Below are 20,589 nucleotides of genomic sequence, written 5' to 3' on the forward strand. Positions count from 1 at the left end.
ACCAAGATCTCATTAAAAAACCTACTTCAGCCTGCTAAAACTGTGACTAAGACTACCATAAAATGCAACACAAAATATGGCTGCCATTAGAGGTAGCAATTTATTTTTGCCAATGAATGGGGTGAGGGAAGTAAGAGACAAGTTTGATTCAAAATGAATCTCCTAATGACACCAACCCTCTCAATGCACCAAAACTCCATTTACAGAAGGTGCTAACAACCTGAAGGGAAAAGTACCTCAGAGACTTTAACTTGCCTTCCAAAAAGCTGCAGTAGGCATGATTCAAGCTGACTGAGATGGATTTGTATTGTTATAAAATATTGATTTGGTGTCTTGCGCTCAGCACATTGTAACTGACAGTTCATTTTTACCTACAAGAACCCCCTCCCTTCTTTTTTTGTTATCCAGTGTGATAGCATGTGGCTTATTTAATATATGAAGAAGAACCATATATTTCAAAAGTGCGAGGTATGTGGTTTAATAAGATATCCTTAAGCTATTCAAACATTGTGCATAATTCTATTCCTGATCTATTAGTGTTTACTTATGAACTATTCTAATGGCATACATTATATTTTGGTGTTTATATCATATTACAAGCTAAATCATTGGGTGCATGTTTTGGGGTGCCATGTGAGATTGAGGCCCCAGAAAAAGAAATTTGGGGGGCAATACTGTGGTGCTCCAAATGGCTGCCATGCTCTCCTGTGCGAAGATGGAATGTCCCTGTACCATGCCATGAGAAACAGAAAGAAAAATGGAAGATATATCACAATGCTGAGATTCTATCGCCAGCCTGGGAAACCAAATGGAGAACACCACCTGCAATACTAGAAAAGTCAACTTCCAAAATTCCACAGAAGCAATTGGATTTGTATGTGCAAAACTGTTTAAGATGAGAGTCCACAGTTGCTACATGTACAAAAATACTGGTGGTAGTGTTCGCCTAAGTGCAAATATGAAATCTGTCGAGCATCATTTATAGGCAACGTGAGTTGCTCTCAATGAAACTAATACAGTAGCAGAGGTTATTTAATACTCCACTTTCCCCTTAAAGAGCACAGGTTAGTTTATGTTTGTTGCCCAGTGATCCACTCAGGCAGTTTACAGGATTTTCAGATTAGTAGATTGTATTATGGTAGTTAACATTTGGAAATAATGTGGCCATAAATAATAATATTTCATTTCCATTTCTATCCACCTTCTCAAGATACATCCATCACATAGCTAATGTGCTTCTGCTCTGGTGCTCCATGTGTCATCTGATGGAGACTTCTGAAAGCAGGTTTCCTTGTCCAGTTCACTGTCAGGAATAGCTCCACAGACACATTGCTTCGCATGTGCTGAGCTGTCCCTCCACTGAAAAGCCACAGGCTTTTCCCATGGAAATAGCAGAGTAGCTGCAGCAAAATTGGATGTTGAATCTTTTAGGCAGCTGCGTACCTCTGTTCCCTTCGAGGCTCTCAATATTTCATTTGCATTATCACCAGGTTTGCTTCAACAATGGTTGGCATTCACTACTAGCTGCTTTTTAAAAAAAAAATTATGAAGAATTTCTCCCCCCACTTCCTTTGTATAAAATAGGCAGAGCCAGCTTGCATGGCTAAGTACAGATTGTCTGTCTTAGATCCACAAGGTGCAAAATGCACTTTAGCCAACATAAAACAAACGGTTTTGCAGATAAAAGGCGGTGTCGGTGCAGTAAATGCAGAAAGGTGAATGTCAACTCCCTGCTTCCAGAAGAACTGTGATTTCAATATGAACCCTTCCATTTCTACATCAGTTCAAGTGACTTCAGTGTTGGCACTATTTATAGAATACTGCTTTACAGTTCTATTAGCATATTTCCCCCCTCTAAGGATCTACGTGACTAACCCAAGCAAAAGACTTGCCTGTTTGAGTCTGTACAAAAAGGTCTGTGTGAAACCAGCCATTCTTGAGAGGAGTTTTATAGCTCACTGGAAACAACTGCCAGCTTCCAACGTGACAAGAGTAAATCTCAAGAGTATGCCTGTGAGTTTCTACAAATAAAATGGGGGAAGAGTTTACTGCTTAGTTAAATAGTGCTATGGACCAACCTGGGGCCCCTGCAAACACCCTTTTCGTAGTGCATTCCTGATGCTTTGTGCTTATGATGGTATAGGGGTGGTTATACACAGTTGCACTATTTGTGCCAGCAAAAGTTTCAGGGTGCACATCCTGCTTTGTTTTCAATCACTACATGTCCTGTAGCTTCCTTCTTAAGTCCTGTAACTTTTCTTATCAGAAACATTCCAGGGGTGGTAGGGGTGGTTTGCCCTGCTTTTGTTGAGCTATAGTGCAAGAGTGCCCCACCAGATGGCAAAAATGCAATAACAAAGTAGTTATTATTGCAGAGCAACTAATAAAGTGGAATGAGGTGTAGATGGTTCAGTATATACCCACCAGTAATGCACTATTATTGCATCATTGACATGTTGCAAAATAGACTCAGGACTCAGCTATACTGCTGCAAATAAAACAGTTTAAGTGCGTTGTAAAGTGCATTATACAAATGCGATACTAGATGGCGATGGTGAGCTGTGTCAAATTCAATATATTTTTCAAAACTTTTTTTTTAAGCATTTTTAATATGTGTTTAGATTCCATCTCAGAGCCTGAGCCTCTGTAGACTGTCATCCCCATGTGCCGGTGCTTGATCTGGCTCCTTGCACTCAAGTCCCCCTTACCAGGTTTTTAGGATGGTGTACTGCGAATGTGCCAGGAGTCGTCATGAGCAGCATATGAAGATGCAAAGTTGTTGTCAACGGGGAGAGGGAGGGAGGTCAGTTGGGGACACTGGGTGGGCCACCCATTGAAGAAAAGATTCTCTTTTCATTACTGATGCACAGTAAATCTGCAGTTGGAGCAAACGCTTGCAAAAGTTTTCATTTTAGTTGCTTGTAAATGTTGACGTTTTTAATTGTTAAATTGCTTTGTGATATTGTGAACCGACCAGATAAATAAATAAAAATTGGTCACTGAAATACACGGGAGTTAGATGTGAGAAAATGTGTAGGACACCCTACCCAAAACTAGCAGCCTCCATATAATTTGAACTGCAACTTCCATCATTCTCAACCATTGGCCATATTGGTTGGGGCTGATAGAAGTTATAGCTCGAAAGGTTTCCAAAGTCACTAAATGGGGGCAAGCTGGTGTAGGATCTGCATCTCTTATTCCCAGGTTTTCTAGAAAACTGGAAATGATTCAGCATAATTAACATCAGAATTATAGATGAGTATAAATGCTTATCACATTAAGAAATGTATAGTTGGCAAGTAAGTGTGTAAACCCAAGGATTATGTGCTACTGCCAGAGTGGTATTGCAATTTCTGGTACTGCATTTCTGGCCAGGGCCAACTGAAGATGATGTGATGATGCAACAATGTATGTTGACTCTATTGTTTCATCAGGACATAAATAATCCTTACAATACAAATAAGGCGAGGGGAAAACTCAGCTGGGATGCCATTTTGTTAATGTGTTGTTCTGTCTTAACATTCAGATTACAAAGGAAACATAATCTAGTTTCTGTGTGTCGTCGGTTACCTTAATAAATTTAAAATTAACTCACAGTACAGTCTAAAATTGCTCTGGAACATGCAGGTATATGCAATACTCACCACCAATTGATCATGCTAGGGCAGCTGCAAGCACCTTAGCTTCGTCCCCTGGGAAGACTAATTTCTACCGATCTATGTCTCTTACTGCCTTCCAGATGGTAGCAGGTTTCTTAACAAGCTTTCTAATCTTCCCCTTTTCCCTTTGGGAATTCGTTTCAACCTTATCTTGTCACATCTGGTTTTCTCCAAGCTGGTGATTTGCATTAGACATGTCAGATACTGCTTCTCCAAGATTTCAGCAACCATCAAGGTCTGTTTCAAATCAAATATGTTCATCTAAGGACAGTTTGCTTGTGCATCACACACCATTCATACATTGGGAGTTAGTCAATTCATGCAAGAGCAACTTCAGTTACACTGAAATGAAAAACATAAGCATCTTTGTCTTATCCTGAAAGTCCATTAATGTGCTTCACGAAGGCTCTGTGTGGCCTCTGGAGTCTTTTGATTCTGTAAGGTGCAGCTTTTCATGGCCGCCTGCTCACCTCCATTATGGGGCCTAAAATGAATTAAAGGGCTTCCCAAGGGAAGAAGAGCTGATGCAATCATGTGTGGGGATGACAGAAACCTGGAGTCTCTGCCACAGATTTTCTGAAGGTTCTGGACCTAGTCCTTTAAGGTAACAGCTTCACAGCATAGGTAGGTCAAGCATTCAGTGACTACAGAACCAAAACGGACATACTAGAAACCTACCATCAAATATTTGGCCATTCCCCCCCTAGATATGAATATCAGCCATCTTTACACCTGCTGGTTTTAGTTTACACATCTCATTTTTTTCCTTTCTCAGACTCACAGAACCATAAAGTTGGAAGGGATCTTTGAAGTCATCTAGTTCAACCCAGTGCCCAGTGCAGAATTTGCAATGCTGGATGCAACTAGAGCGGGGGTTCCCAATTAGTGGTCCCCAGACCCCAGAAGATCCTTGTAACCCACCCAGGGGGTCCGTGGCACAAACCCATCAACTGTCCAGGACATCCTGCTTTGGATGGCTGTGCTCTCGTGAGAATGCAGCACCTCAAAATGCATGAGATCATGGATGGATGTGTGTCTCATGTGAGATTACGGCACCCAAAGGCACAAGTTTTGGGGCACTGTGCCAGTGGCGTAGCGTGGGGGGTGCAGGGGGGGCCGGCCGCACCGGGCGCAACATCTGGGGTTAGGGCAAATCCATGGGTTAGGGGGCGCAAATCCACAGGTTAGGGGGCGCAAATCCACGGGTTGGGGGGCGCAAATTACTTGCCTTGCCCCGGGTGCTGACAACCCACGCTACGCCACTGCACTGTGCTCTTGCATGGGTCATGTGACTCACGCAGGAGCATGACCCAGGTTTGCACTGGACATGTTGGAAGGTGGTGTGGCACCATTCACATTACAAAGCTACCACAGAGATATCAACATTTTCAAACATAGGGGGTCATGGCTTGGCTTTTGAGAAAGGGGCGTGGGGATTGCAGTACTTAGCTAATTGGGAACCACTGAATGAGAGTGAAGTGTAGCTAGGTTCCCACAAAGCAAGACACAGTGAAGAACCACTGTTGAACTAACAAAACTGGACAACAGGGGCAAAACAACTGCTTATATATATTTCTGAAGGCCAGGACCACTCCCACTCTCAATGTGATTGGCTATCTAAACTCCCAAGCTGCGAATCATAACTCAGAGTTTAAGGGCCAATGGCAGTGGCCCAAATCCTGAAACGTTCTGTGATTGGATATCATGTATCAAATCAGAACACAGGGGCTCAGATTCCTTAGTCCAGAGTCAAGCAGACCACTGAATACATAACAGAGAGCATCCCTGAAAGGTAGCCAGCCCAAACCTGCCTACCTCCTTTCATCTGGTTGAGGAAGTTGTGGATCTGGTCGACAGCTGCCTCCTCCTCAGTCTCAGTGTTGCCATTCTGGAACTTAGCAGGGGAAGGATGGGGAAGAAATAAAAATGTGTTGGCTTTGCCTGTCATTGACTCTGCTCCATCTATTGTTGGCTTCTCTGGCTTCTGCCCTACCAATCCCAATGGTCCCCAGTCACTGCTGCCGCGGGCAACACTGTCCTCTGTCCCTCTTTCCTTCCTTCCATCGTCTGATGTCCTCTGGCATCTCTGTCTCCCAAAGGCTTGCACAGCTGTTTGTTGCTGCAGCCCTGTCTGCAAGCTCCTTGAGCAAATGGTGCCTCTGGGGTTGGCCAGGGGCTGCTGGTTGCCAGGAGCTGAGGTGGCTCAGAGACTGGGGTGGCTGCGGCAGCTGCCTGGAGGACTCCTAAGGAGAGGGGAGAGGAGGCTGAGGGAGCACTCCACAAAGGAGGGTGTTTGAAAAAGGGTGAGAGGCTGCCAGCTTGGCAGGCAAGGGGTGACATACCTGAGCTTCTGAGCCCCACAGGGGTGCTGCAGAAAGAATGTAGCTGGTCAAGGGAGTCATGGACTCCAAAAGGTTGAAAACCTCTGTCATATGCAAAAAGCTGTTTACATGGATAGATCACTTGCTGGATCAGGTATCGGGGGCCTAAGCTGAACGCCTTTCCAAATGCACAGCCGGGTTCAAATGTGACCTATCCTGCACTGCTTTCAGTGGGATGCACATTTGGGTTTGCAAATGCTGGTTGAAAGCCAATGACCTCTAATACTGACATTCAGAAACAATATGAAGGTAGCACACAATTGCAGTCTTCAGCTGATTTTCTTTGTTTTGTGGAAGAGCCTAGACTGACTCAGCAATGAAGATTTCCTAGAATACATCAGAGTTGCATGTCTTGTGGAATCCATGCCTTACCTCTAGCTTGGCGTCCTGCACACCCCCACACAGGGCACACACTTTACTAAGCTGGGGAATGAGAATATGCTCCAGCAGCAATGAAATCCTTAAAGCCACCAACAGAATTCAAAGGCCTTTGGCTTTGATGCTCTGGGCATAGAGGAATTTCCAAAGCTTTTGGAACTGGCCTCTAAAGCAAGGGCCACAAGCCAAGGTTCTTTGCATTGTGCAGGTTTTTTATTATGGGTGGCTTCAGAAGTTCTCAATGGGAGAGATGTGGCTGTTTTTAGAACTGAGGGCTGAATAGGTTTATTGTGGCCTTAAAATGTCTACAGTAATTAGCTACACCCAGGTCAGTGCATCAGCACAAAGAATTCTGGGTCTGTACTCAGCCCTTGAGAAGAGTTCAAATGGGTGGATGTGGATGTGTTCACACCATACATTTAAAGTACTTTTTCCTCCTCCCCCCCCAAAAAATCCTGGAAACCATATTTTAAGTGTTAAGGGTGTTGGGAATTACAGCTCTGTGATTAGTAAACTACAATTCCCCAGGAATCTTGACAGGAGGCTTAAAATGTACTTAAAATATATGGTGTATATGCAGCATTTCACTTATGTAATGCTTATGAATTGCTTTGCAGTTTTATTTTGTTTGATTTCAGACCAACCTTGTTGTACAGCTCAGTGTTGCTGTTATCTTTTGGATGGAGCACTGAAATAGCAAAATGGTGACTTGACTAAGCTTACCTGCGATTTCTTTGCAAAGCGATGATCTGAACTCAGAACTCCCAACATTCTGTTAAACTAAACTGCAGCATTTTGTATAGAAACCCAGAAACTTTCCACTACTAGCCTTTCTCGGTTTAGCTCCGTGTACAATTCAATTAATCTAGAATACCTAGTTTCAGCAAAGCTACATTTTCTGAAATCCCCAAACTCTAATTGAATTAGTCTGGGTTAGTTGTCTCCTGGTTTTATAGATACGGCGCCTGGGGTTTTGCAGTCCACTTGACTTCCTGTTGCTGACATTTGCACGAAGAAGGATTATTCAGTTCTGAAATTAATGTCATGAGAAACCAAATTGGTAATTAAATTACTTTTGAATTATGGGGAATGCTTTGCTCTGCTAGTATTTTCTGTGTCATATGCTTTGATAAAGGGCCAATATTTTAAATACAGAAAGAAACACACACACACACACACACACCATTTATAGGGCAGCTGCTCCAACCCTAGAGGGCAGAGGTGTCGTCAGCCCCCTCAATATTCTTTAGCAGGAGGCTCAGCCCCTCCAAAATTCAGGGGGCGGAGGAGGCCGAACTGCTGAGCTGAGCGTGGCACAGCATCAAAGGTAGGCTCCTCCTGAGCATGAGAGAGGAGGAGCCACAGCCATTGAAGCTGGGCAAGGCTTCTTCCTGACGATCCACCTCCTCCTGATGACACACACAACACGGTGTTGCCACCCCCCCCCCCCAATCTCTGGCTCAAGGCTGCACCTCTGTTATAAAGTGCACTTCTATACACGCTTACCTGGGATCAATTAAACTCAATGGGACTGAGTAGACATGCATAGAATTGGGCTGTGGATGATGAAGAAAGAAAAACTTACCTCCCTTCCACAGCCTCACCCTTTGAGCTGTTTATTTTAAAATATTTATAAGCCTCTTCTTTGATCAAAGCTTACAACCAACAAAAACTACATGCATTTTTTAAAAAAATAAAAAAAAATCCCTTGATGAGTGGTTCATTGGTATCCCTCCAAATGAACATTACAAGAAAAAACCAAACCGTACCCCTTGGCACACATGGTGCTTTTGCATCCTCTCAGCAGAATAGTTAGCATGTACTGAAGGAGGAGTAGCAGGTTAGATGAGAAAGATGTTGCAGGAGAGGAGTGAGAGGAGCCAGGTTTTGTCTGTCTTTGCATCGCGGCCTCTTATCTGAATCTGTGCAAAATCGACAGAGGTTGTGTGCGTGTGTTTGATAGGATCCTCCGTATTTTCAAGACTGCTGGCAAACCACAGCCCCCAAACATTTCAATCACCTCAAGACACTCAGCTGTGTGATTATTTTAGGGCTATGGTTCAAAGACTCCGAAAGCACTGTCCAGTTCTGGAAGACATTCTCAGTTTATTCGCTTCTGACTTTCAATCTTTCCTCAACCAATGCTGATTAATCCTGTGAGAAAGGAAACTGCGCTGATGCCAAGGGCTGTCTGATGACTTTGACTAAGAATATTGTCAGGCACAATAGCAATCTCAGTCTCAGGAGCAGTTTGGGCTCAGTAATGTCTGCCTTTGGGGCAGAACTGAAACCGGACAGGATTCAAGGGCTGAGGAACCTTGGACTGGGCAGACATGATCGGAGGCAGATAGCGCAATCAGGAAGTGAGGCCTTAACACCAATGGAAGGTTACCACAATGGGTGACAAAAAGTCCTTCTCTTGACTCCTTGTCTTCCAAAGTACTACAATTTGGTATCTGGTTCTAGGCAGTAAACTACACAGAACCCGTGGCCTTCCAGATATTGTTGGATTCCAGCTTCCATCAGCTGCAGCCAGCATTACTCAGTAGCTTTTGCAGAGGTGTCTAGGGATGCATTTACCAGCTCAGTTGGTAGAGCTCAAGGCTCTTAACCTCAGGGTTGTGGGTTTGAGCCCCATGTTAGGTGAAAGATTTCTGCATTGCAGAGCATTGGATGACCCTCATGATCCCTTCCAACTGTACAAATCTGTGTTTCTATGATTACCATTGGTCAGGGATGATGGGAGTTTTAGTCCAGCAACATCAGAGGGCCACAGGTTCCCCAACCCTATACTATAAATTATCACGGGGTGGTAACACATCTAAAGGAAAAGCCAATCATTTCATCTCCGGCTGCCGTTTATGGCAAGAGGTGGTGGTGGTGGTGGTGGTGATGATGAGGGCTGAGGCTACATAGATGTCAATTCATTTACATTCATGCAGGTTTTAAGCTCTGAAAGAAATCAACGCTGTCATCCTAGGAACAATCCTATTCCACTCCTGAGATTTCTTTACCACTGAATCTCAGTGCATTGTAGGAGGAAAAAGAAACATGCCTCTTATCCTAGGCTCTGTTCTCTAAGGACGCTGCGTTACATCATAAGCTTCTTCATATTTTTAAAGGCTTGCTTCTGTTCCACTGATCAGATGAATATCTGTGTCGAACTTGCATTTCAGCTTCCCAAAAGTTGGCCTCCTTTAATCCTGGATTAGTGGCTTGATCACAGGAGAATTCTTCCCTTCCCATACTAGAAAGCTCTGCCACTTACCGCATGTGTGAATTTCACTCCTGTACAATGTATAATTTTCACTAATTGTTTTTGCTCTGATTTTTAGACTGTCTTGAAAGGATCTTTGTTTACAGTGATAGCAGAGGGTAATATTTCCAGTACCGGTAACCATGGCAATGAATAATTCTATTCTCAGATTCAGTGCCAGCTGCTGTCGTGTCTTGATGGTAATGCTCAGCTTGTTAATGAGAGACTTTACATGTACTGGAGAGGAAGATTTACACTGGTCCAAGAATGAGCTTTCTGAAAAGCACATTCTTTTCCTTTTAATTTCTAAAAAAAGAGGCATTGATTCTACAACTATTTTTCATTCATAAAAACACTTTCTATTTAAAATAAAAATAAAAAAATAAAAAAAGAGAATGCTAAGACCCTGGGCAGTAATTTCATCATACAACGACAGATTTACATTTTAAAACCCATGTGCTTCCCCCCTTCCCCCCAAGTGAAAGGAAGAACATGTTATGCACACTTAGGTATAAGGCAGAGATTTGATTCAGCAGAATGGGGGAAAAAATACAATTTCTAAAACAACATGAGAACCGAAGCACAGCCATCCTTCAAAATTTGCTCTTATTTTCTATTCTCCAACCAAACAGTGTTTGCAAAAATATATATTAGAAAAGTGTCTTGCAAAAATGTGTAATTAGTCAAAACTACATACAAAAATGTGTTTCTTGCGAAAATTTTGCGCTAAAATGCTGATGAATTTTCAGGCGTTTTTTAAAACAAAACAAAACATGCACACATACACACACACAAATTACTGCAGAAATGTGGAGAAGTGAATTTAAGACTGGAGAAAACAAAAACTGATAGAAACAAAATGGACACATCCTTCAATCCCTATTTGCATCACATACCTCTGTATTTAGAAGTAAGCGGCATTATGCTCAACTACCTCGTGAGCACAAAATAGCTGCTGAATAATCCACCCTACCCTCTGCAAAGCAGGCGCTGGACCCAAAAGATCCAAGGCTCAGGCCATCCGCTAATGATGTCCCTGTTCTTTTTGAATATGCAGCAAAGTATAGCATGGAAATATAAGCTGTAAAACCTTTAAGATACACCCTTCCAAATGAGTACCAAAATTGTCTCCTTTAAAATTCCTTCCAAAGTTTCCCTCTACCCCAGCATAGGAAAAGACCACATGCCTGGCAAGTTAAAAATGATTTACTTACAAACTCTCCAAAGGTCAGATTCATCTGCTTTTCCATACATCAGTCAAAAAAGTCGCACAGGTAATAAAATGTAGCTTAGTTACAAAGTGCTAAAAGTTCCTAAACTGATGGTATAGGAACATGAAAAAGGCTGGTGAAAGTTATGTGACTGAGCTCAGACCTCCTCACATGCTGAATTCACAGGTAGACTGGGGGCGGGGGGAGCAAAGGCTTGATTACCTATTTCCTCCCAAATAAGGGGAAGTGGCATAGCTCATTCTGTCAGCACAGCTTACTCTATGGTCTAAACCCCTTTATACATCATTTAGACTTAAGCATGTTGGTTATATGTGATTGGTTATCCCACAAAATCTCCTCATGGTAATTCTTCTGGCTCAAAGGCAAGTCAGAGTCAAACTAGATGATATCTTGGAGTTGTAAAAGGGTAAAAGAGTATTGGGAAATGATCCATAATAAATTGAAAAATGTTTAAAAGTACAATCCCAAAAAACCTGGAGTCCTTTCTGTTTAGGATAATTCAGACTGAAATTCCCAGGTATCAAAAAAGGTTATTTATGTATGCTACTACTGCAGCCCGTGTTTTGTTAGCCCAAAAATGGAAAACAAGCGAGATCCCAACCAAAGAAGAATGGCAACCCAAGTTGACAGAATATACGCAGCTTGCAGACTTAACATATAGAATAAGAGAGCAAGAAGAACATATGTTTGAGAAGATTGGAAAACGTTTATTGAATAAATGGGAAATAACTGTGTACAGCTGCAAACGCTGGCAGCATTAAGATAAATTCAACAGTGTAAATAAGTTTTGATGGACGTAATAATGGAAAACTGAATGGTTTAGTTTATGAAAAACATGCAGGGGTTTTTGTTATGCAAAATGAACCATGGAAAGAGAAGAAGGGAAGTCAGTGATTAATGTAAAAATGAGTTTGTGTGGCCCCAACCCCACATGTTTCAATACATCACAGAAGAGAGACTTAGAGCGAAAGGTTAGGAGGCTGAATCTGTAGAAGGTTCTAGAGATTAGAATTCAGCCCTCCAATTGCAAAGGGTTCCCTGCTCCTGGCCTGGTTGGGCAAAGCCCTTCAAATTTGTTTGGAGGTGATGAGGACTTGCAGGTGAGAATCTGCAGGCAGGGAGAGGTTTGAACATCTCCTGCCTGCCATTCTACTCTGAAAACGCCCCCACCACAAACCCTTGCATTAATGTCACAAAGGCGAATGGAGTTGGTGACCCTCATAATGGCTTAATTCAGCCATGAACCAGCTCTTTGGAGCTGCAACTCTCAATTTTATAAAGAGTGAGGCTTATCCTTAAGGTACTCATCTTGCCTACGATTCGTCCAGCAGTAGAGTTTGCCGGCAGAATATATGCCGGTGATCACAATCCAATTGCCTTGCACCTATTTCTGTAATGAAAACATCTTGGGAGGAGGGGCTATTTTTAGCACCATGCTCTCAAAGCAAAACTCTGCCTAGAATTCTTAAAAATGTATTTATGTAGCATGACAGCAACGCTTTTAGGAACGGGGGGTAATATGGAATGCTTTTGCAAAGGTAGCAAGCATGCAGGGAGTTGATGCTGACATCCAGTTCCTTACTCAGCCACTAATGGAAGCTGGAGCAGAATTAATTGTGATGTAGAGTTAGGCCAATCCTCCTCTAGTTAAAATATATCTTCATTTTTCATTTGGGTTTGCAATTCTATCATAAGCTATTTATAACACACCCCTGTTTCAGTGCAACACTGCTCATGCGTCTCCTCCACCCTCTGCCCAATGAAATGAAGGCAAGCAAGGAATGCTCCATCTGTGCCTTGCAGAAGGATCTCATCCATTATCTGCAACAGTGCTCTGATTTCCCCCCTTTTTTAATCACTGAAGAAATGGGCTTAAATATTTTACAAGATTGACATAATAAATAATTGAACACTAGTTAAGAATAACTGTAACTCTTGGTGTCTGGCTTCTGTGCCTTTTTTCCTCTTCTCTGCTCACCACCTGGGAAAATATTTATATTTATCCTAATAAATACAAGGTGGTTTTCAACTGAGTTTTTACTCGGAGTACATCTATTGAAATTAATGCACCTAACTTAGTCACGGCCATTCATTTCAATAGGTCTACTCGGAGAAAAACTTAGTTGAATACTACCCATTTCTGACTGCTGCTGTAAATCACATCCCTTCACTCCAGTCTGAGGATGCTTCAAGTACATGAGACACCATAGGTAAAGGTAAAGGTACCCCTGACCGTTAGGTCCAGTCGTGGATGACTCTGGGGTTGCGCGCTCATCTCACTCTATAGGGAGCTGGTGTTTGTCCGCAGATAGCTTCCGGGTCATGTGGCCAGCATGACTAAGCCGCTTCTGGCGAACCAGAGCAGTGCACGGAAACGCTGTTTACCTTCCCGCAGGAGTGGTACCTATTTATCTACTTGCACTATGCCATGCTTTCGAACTGCTAGGTGGGCAGGAGCTGGGACTGAACAACGGGAGCTCACTCCTCCGTGGGGATTTGAACCGCTGACCTTCTGATCGGCAAGTCCTAGGCTCTGTGGTTTAGACCTCAGTGCCACCCGCGTCCCATATGAGATGCCATACTTAGATCCATTTACCCAGGAGCACACCCCATTGAAATCAGGGAGCATTACTGAGTAGCCATGCATTGGATTGCGCTGTGAAAAAAATAAACCTCACAGGCCTGGGCTGACAGCTGTTATGAAGCAGCTTTCATACATTACATCTTGAGGCAGAAAGGTAAAAAATATCAGACTTTTATACTTCTCTAGTAAACATGGTACAGTGGTACCTCGGTTTAAGAAAAGTCCTGTTTACGCACAATTCGGTTTACGAACTCCGCAAAACCGGAAGTAGTGTCCCGGTTTGCAAACTTTACCTCGGTCTAAGAACAGAATCTGAATGGTGGAAGGGCACTGGCGGTGGGAGGCCTCATTCGGGAAAGCGCGCCTCAGTTTAAGAACAGTTTCAGTTTAAAACTTCCAGAACGGGTTAAGTTCGTAAACCAAGGTACCACTGTATAAAGAACCCTAAGTATTCCAAATTCCAGCTTCCTGTGTGATATGATAATACCATATGTTGGTTATATAAGGTTGGTTATCCCACAACCAGCATGTTTTTAATGAATTGATCTGTGAGAACGTCATTTTTCAATGGCTGTTAGATAAACACAAGGGTGGTTTTTCTAATCAGTTATTTAATGTTACTAAGTGGGTATTTCCACGTGCTTGTAACTTAGTTGTGAAATTGACCTTTCAGGAATGATTTAGGTCTTGCAATAAGTCTTGAAGTTCAATTCCGAGGACTGATTCTCACAGCCATTTGAGTTGAGTTGAAGTTTAATCCTGTCTTTAACAGGTGTGATAATATCAATAATGTTTCTAGACGACATTCATCATGTTCTGCTTCAACCCACTTCTCAAAGATTTTTCAAGACAGAATAAATCTTCTGTCTTAAAATATTCAGAAGTACATGTATAAGCGTTAACATGCTAAGAAACCTAAAACAATGGTCCTTCCCTGGAATTAATCTTACCTCTTTTGCTATTCAGAAGAGGTGTAACAAGCAATTATGGGTCTCAGCACATGGAGAAAGGCACATTTTGAAGATTTTCCATGGTACATTAATCATTACACATATTCACACGTTTATTTTTAAGACAATCTTAATTTGTTTAATATTTACATGTCGTTTATCTATTAAATAATAATGAAAGACAGAAGACTTGCTAGTAATCTAGTATCTTTCTAACATTTTTACTCAACAGTGAAAAAACCATAAAGGTGGGAAATAAAATAGCATGTCTCGATGAATACTTTTTGTGGTGAGCACTGTTTTTCTTTTGGATAGCGCTGGAGATCAAAATTATATGAACCATATATAATGAACCATTTTGGATTATTGTTTAAGCCAGGGTTTGCCTACAGATATTGTTGGGCTACAGCTCCCATGATTCCCAGCTTACATGGCCAGTGATTCAGGATGATGGGAGTTGTCATCCAACATCATCTGGAAGGTACTACATTGGCTGTCCCTGCTTTGAACAAAAGATTGCCAACTTTCTCAGGGCTGTCTTTATCCAGGGGTGTGGGGCACCCAGGCGCCAAATTCTGGGGGGTGCCTCTCAATCGGCGGCAGCGAAAAGCAAGGGAGCGAAAGTCCCCGCCCCCCTCCTCCGTCACTCTGTTACTCCATAGCGTCAAATATTCCCGACAAGTCAGGAAACAAAAGCAGTTTTTTGCTGCGTCATTGTTACAGGTGAGCGATCCCCCCCCCCTAAGAAAAAGTCAACAATTTCAGCTTCCTACCTCCCCAAAAAAGCTCAATAAAAGTTAATTTGGGGGTGCTGGGCAGATCTTTGCACCCCGGCGGCGCACATGCTAAAGACGGCCCTGAACTTTCTTTCCTGACAGAAAAATGCTCTTAAAAATCCCAAGTAAACACATACAAAAATCTGATTTTCCCTCTGCCTTCTACAAGACCACTCACCTGAGTCCATTCAGTGAGTCCTCATCTCCTTGTGAACATCAGGCTCAGCTGATCACAAGTGCAGTTTTCTTTCCTAGAAAGAACAGAGTGAGGTGAGCTTCAGATCAGAACACTGGCTGTCTTTTCTCCCCATGGCTCTCTATGTGTGGATTGGATCACAGCAACATATTCAAAGGATTTCATCACTTTTCACTCCGAGCTGTTGGGGTTGAGAGCAGCTGAGGGGGAAATAGAAGCACCTGTTTTGCATTCCTAGAAGAGTTTGGATTTGATATCCCGCTTTATCACTACCCGAAGGAGTCTCACAGCGGCTAACATTCTCCTTTCCCTTCCTCCCCCACAACAAACACTCTGTGAGGTGAGTGGGGCTGAGAGACTTCAGAGAAGTGTGACTGGCCCAAGGTCACCCAGCAGCTGCATGTGGAGGAGCGGGGAAGCGAACCCAGTTCACCAGATTACGAGACTACCACTCTTAACCATTATACCACACTGGCACACTTCCTAAGGGGGGCAATGGCAGTTTTGAGGTTCAGGTGCAACTTAGATTGGGGAAAATGGCAAAGGGAAAGGGCTGTTAACTCCCTTCCTCTGCCCTGTTCCTCCTAGTCAATTACCCCCCTTCCCTGGTTAATTACTATTAAGTGAAAAATAAAGAACTCAAATGTAAATGTGTTCTTTCGTTCTCATAAACCACAGACTGAGACAGAGCTTTGGGAGTAAAGAGGGAATATTAGCTGTGGCTAATATTGAATGAGGAAACAGGAACAAGTTCCTCCCAGTGAAAAGCAGATCTTCCAATGTTGTCAAAATACAGTATGTTGCCAATTTTGGAATGTTTTGTGTTGCGAGTGTTGTGTTTGGAGTGTTTTGTGTTGTGTTGTATTTCCTCAAGCATTTACAGTGGTACCTCGGGTTACATACGCTTCAGGTTACAGACTCCGCTAACCCAGAAATAGTACCTCAGGTTAAGAACTTTGCTTCAGGATGAGAACAGAAATCATGCTCTGGGGGCGCGGCGGCAGCAGGAGGCCCCGTTAGCTAAAGTGGTGCTTCAGGTTAAGAACAGTTTCAGGTTAAGAACGGAACTCCGGAACGAATTAAGTACTTAACCTGAGGTACCACTGTACTAGCAGTATTGAAGACAGGGACTAGGCAACATTAACTACTAGTGTGACCCAGCAAGGTCTGAGGTTCCTCTTGATTTACATTGCTGTAAAGGAGTTCCTGAGTACTGTACCTAGAACAGCTGTTTTAATTTGTATAAATCAAGGAGACAATCCTAGAAAGGAAACTAAAGCCAGGATACAACAAATTTTAGCCAGATTGGTTGATTGTTGAATCTGGAATCAAGTTGGATCTGGAATCAACTTCCTTCTCTACTGTGTTTTATATAATCAGCCAGATAAAATTCCCTAGCAGTGTGTTTTTGTGTGTTTGTGAGAGAAAGAGAGAGACCAAAGATTGGTTAAGGTTTCACTGAGGAGAACCAAATCATAATGAATCTGGGCTGGAGTATCTCTCATTTTATGAGCTAGCTCCAGAATCCGCTTTTCAACAAAGCCACATTGCTACTCATTAGAAGTAATTAATCTCCCCTGTACTCTCTGCTTGTCAGCTCACTGAACTGTCACATGCTCTGTCAGCCGTTAAGAAGCAGTCAGGCACCACAGGCTGACAACTTTCTCAAATTTCTCTCTCTCTCTCTCTCTCTCTCTCTCTCTCTCTCTCACACACACACACACACACCAGGTCCTTTTCTCACAGGTGTCAGCTGCTGATGAACCAATGAACAGAACGACATTATAGATTGATGGCCTACCTCTAGATTTTCCCACACATCCCAACGGAGATTAGATACTACTAGAAACCAGAGCTCACATTCTCTCCCTTCACCCCAGCACACACTCCAAGTGTCCCTAATTTTCCAGAGATGGTCCTGGATTTAGGGAAACCATTCCTGTTTCTGATTTGATCCTGGAATGTCCCGCTTTCGCTTAGGATGCCCCTATTTTCATTAGAGAAATGTTGGTTAGGATTTATCCAACCCTTAAGCCGCCTGAAGGCAATCCTGTATAGGGAAGGTTTTTTTAAAAAAACTATTTTAAACTTTAATGTTTTATTATGTTTTTATATATGTTGGAAGCTGCCCAGAGTGCAGTAAGATGGGCGGGGTATGAATAGTAAAATAATCATTATGGAATAAAGGTAAAGGGACACCTGACCATTAGGTCCAGTCGTGACTGACTCTGGGGTTGCAGCGCTCATCTCGCTTTATTGGCCGAGGGAGCCGGCGTACAGCTTCCGGGTCATGTGGCCAGCATGACTAAGCCGCTTCTGGCGAACCAGAGCAGCGCACGGAAACGCAGTTTACCTTCCTGCCAGAGCGGTACCTATTTATCTACTTGCACTACATGCTTTCAAACTGCTAGGTTGGCAGGAGCAGGGACCGAGCAATGGGAGCTCACTGCGTCGTGGGGATTCGAACCGCCGACCTTCTGATCAACAAGTCCTAGGCTCTGTGGTTTAACCCACAGCGCCACCCGGTCCCTAATCATTATGGAATGGGACGTCCCTATTTTCATCGGAGAAATGTCAGAGGATATGCCCCACTAACACGAAGCATAGCACGACGCATGATTTGACCATGTTATTGTGCGGTGCATTTTCATTTCCTCAGATAATTGGGTTTCAATGTCAGGCAAGGAGGCCACATGTCCTGTTACACTAGATGCCTGCCCCCCCCTGTGACCCCTCCACTTTCACACATACAGCCCAAAGGTCTGAAGGAAGCTTCTAAGCATGTTTGCCTGAGGCCTTCCCAGCGATAAGGAATCCTAACGAGCAGTGGTGGCTCATCCATTAGAGCACATGGAACACAGTGCTGCACCACCAGCAGCCAGGGCATCTTGGTGAGGGGAGAGAGACTTTGTGCTGCCTGTCAGACAATGGCTTTTCCCACCTGCCGTGCCCCACCCTCCAGCCCTAGGATGAATGGCCATCTGTCATGGATGTTTTAGTTGAAATTCCTGCGTTGCAGGGGGTTGGACTAGATGACCCTTGGGACCCCTTCCAACTCTAAACCAAAGAAGGAGACCAGCATCAACCTGTGGGTCCTAGCATTGGCTTGATCGTGCTTGGGACTGAGGATGGATCTTGCAATGTGCATCCGTATGCAGAATAACACCCTGGCAATGTTATGCCAGCTCTGCCTATTCTCTGGACTGTGCCAAGAATGCATTAAGAAGAAAGCTTGTGTGAATGATATATACATATGGGATGAATGGGGAGAAGGGGGAGGGATAGGGGGTTCCTTTGAGTGAGACGGTTTATCTGCATTTACTATTGAGAATGCATGAATAAAGATTATTGAAAAAGAAAAGTTTGTATTCCAGGTTTTACCAGCCACCCTCTTTCCAGAGAAGCAAAATATTTGTGCATTACAGTATTACAAAAAGGGAAACTACGCTATAATGATCCTTAATTGTTAACACTTCTAAACAGCTAGATAATTAAGATACAAATCTAGTAGAATTTTACAGCGCATGGATTTCAAAACAAGTCTGTGTTTTCCTTTCATCCTGGCTACTATTTTTTTTCTTTTCTCCTGTACTGTTTGAAAGCTTACTTGGTAAGTTTTATGTGATGATTGTCACCGGCCCATTAGTTCCAGAAGCTCTAGGGGAAATTCTGTCTACTCCTCTCCACAGATCTGTTGCGTTTGAGTTGTTCTTATTTACATAACCCATCTGTCTCCCTGCTTTGGAAAAGTGTCTGCAGGCCTGGATATCCAGCTGATGCCAGACAACGTGAGCTCAGTTGAGTCAAGTGTGCAGTGATACAGGGTGGAAGGACAAGGGAGCCCAGGGCAGCCTTTCTCATTTACTTTACCATTACCCACTTCATAGGTGAACTTTGCCCTCTCTATATATTTGGGCTGTGTACGCGACATAGTGTGGTGCGCAACCCTAACAGCCAAGTGGTGAGAGACTCCAGTGGTGCTTTATTTAGTTCTTGATTACATGTATATACCACCTTTATATTCCAATGATCTCAAGGTGGTGCACACAGTTCATCCTCACAACACCCCAGTGAGGTAGGTTAGGCTAAGAGATGGTGACTGGCCCAAGGTCACCCAGTGAGCTTCATGGCTGAGTGGGGATTCAAACCCTGGTCTCCCATGTCCTAGTCCAACACTCTGACCATTACGCCACACTGGCTCTTAACCCAAGCTTTGCTTTCCTTGGAGTGAAGGTGAGCGGAAACTGTTGTGTCTTGAGGATACATGGTTTTAGCCAGTGGCGGAGCTTCATGCTCCAGCACTGGGGGCAGAGAGCAGGCAGGGGCAGGGCTGGCAGACATCCTGGGGGCGGGGCGCACGTTCTGGGGGCAGGGTGTGCCGCCTGCGGGGGCAGGGCACCCAGCACGGGGGGGGGGGCAGCCGCGATGGAACCCCACTGGGATCTTGCTGCCGGGGGCAGTGCGCTCCCCCCACCCCCTCTTCCTCCGCCAGTGGTTTTAGTTACACACATAGACATATATTCTGCGTTTTACTAAGCAGAATACATACAACATGGCCATTAAAAAACACAAACTCCCCCCTGCCCTGAGAGAACCCAGGCAGTTCACAAGCAAGAAGAAAATAGAGAAAAACAAAACCTTTTAAGCAGAAACAATGAAGATGTGCCTTCTACTTATCTTAATTGCAAGATTCCACTGACACCCCCCACCCCACATTTAAGGCTATTTCCCCGTTTTACTCTTTTTACAAAGAAGCAGCGTAGTGTAGTGATTAGGTAAAAAAAGGTAAAGGAGCCCTGGATGGTTAAGTCCAGTGAAAGGTGACTATGGGGTTGTGGCGCTCATCTTGCTTTCAGGCCAAGGGAGCCGGCGTTTGTCCACAGACAGCTTTCTGGGTCATGTGACCAGCATGACTAAACCGCTTCTGGCGCAAGGAACACCGTGGCAGAAACAGTAGTGCATGAAAACACTGTTTACCTTCCCGCCACAGTGGTACCTATTTATCTACTCCGTTGGTATTCTTTTGAACTGCAAGGTTGGCAGGAGCTGGGACAGAGCAAAGGGAGCTCACCCTGTATTGGAGTGTTGGTCAAGGGCCAAGAGACCAGGGTTCAAATCCGCACTCAGCCATGAAGCCCACTGGGTAACCTTGGGCTAGTCACTATCTTTCAGCCTAA

General features: G+C 43.7%; 1 long non-coding RNA gene across 2 annotated transcripts in view; it reads right to left on the reverse strand.

Annotated features, from left to right (window-relative positions):
• LOC310760609 overlaps positions 1-20,589 on the reverse strand; it is a 103,608-nt gene that overhangs the window by 51,079 nt on the left and 31,940 nt on the right. For both annotated transcript variants that reach the window (XR_014547056.1, XR_014547057.1), the window contains exon 3: positions 15,395-15,467. This is a non-coding gene — a long non-coding RNA (uncharacterized lncRNA). The remainder of the gene's footprint in view (positions 1-15,394; positions 15,468-20,589) is intronic.

Source organism: Podarcis filfolensis, assembly GCF_964270895.1.
Source record: "Podarcis filfolensis genome assembly, chromosome: 4".
Classification (NCBI taxonomy): Eukaryota; Metazoa; Chordata; class Lepidosauria; order Squamata; family Lacertidae; genus Podarcis; species Podarcis filfolensis.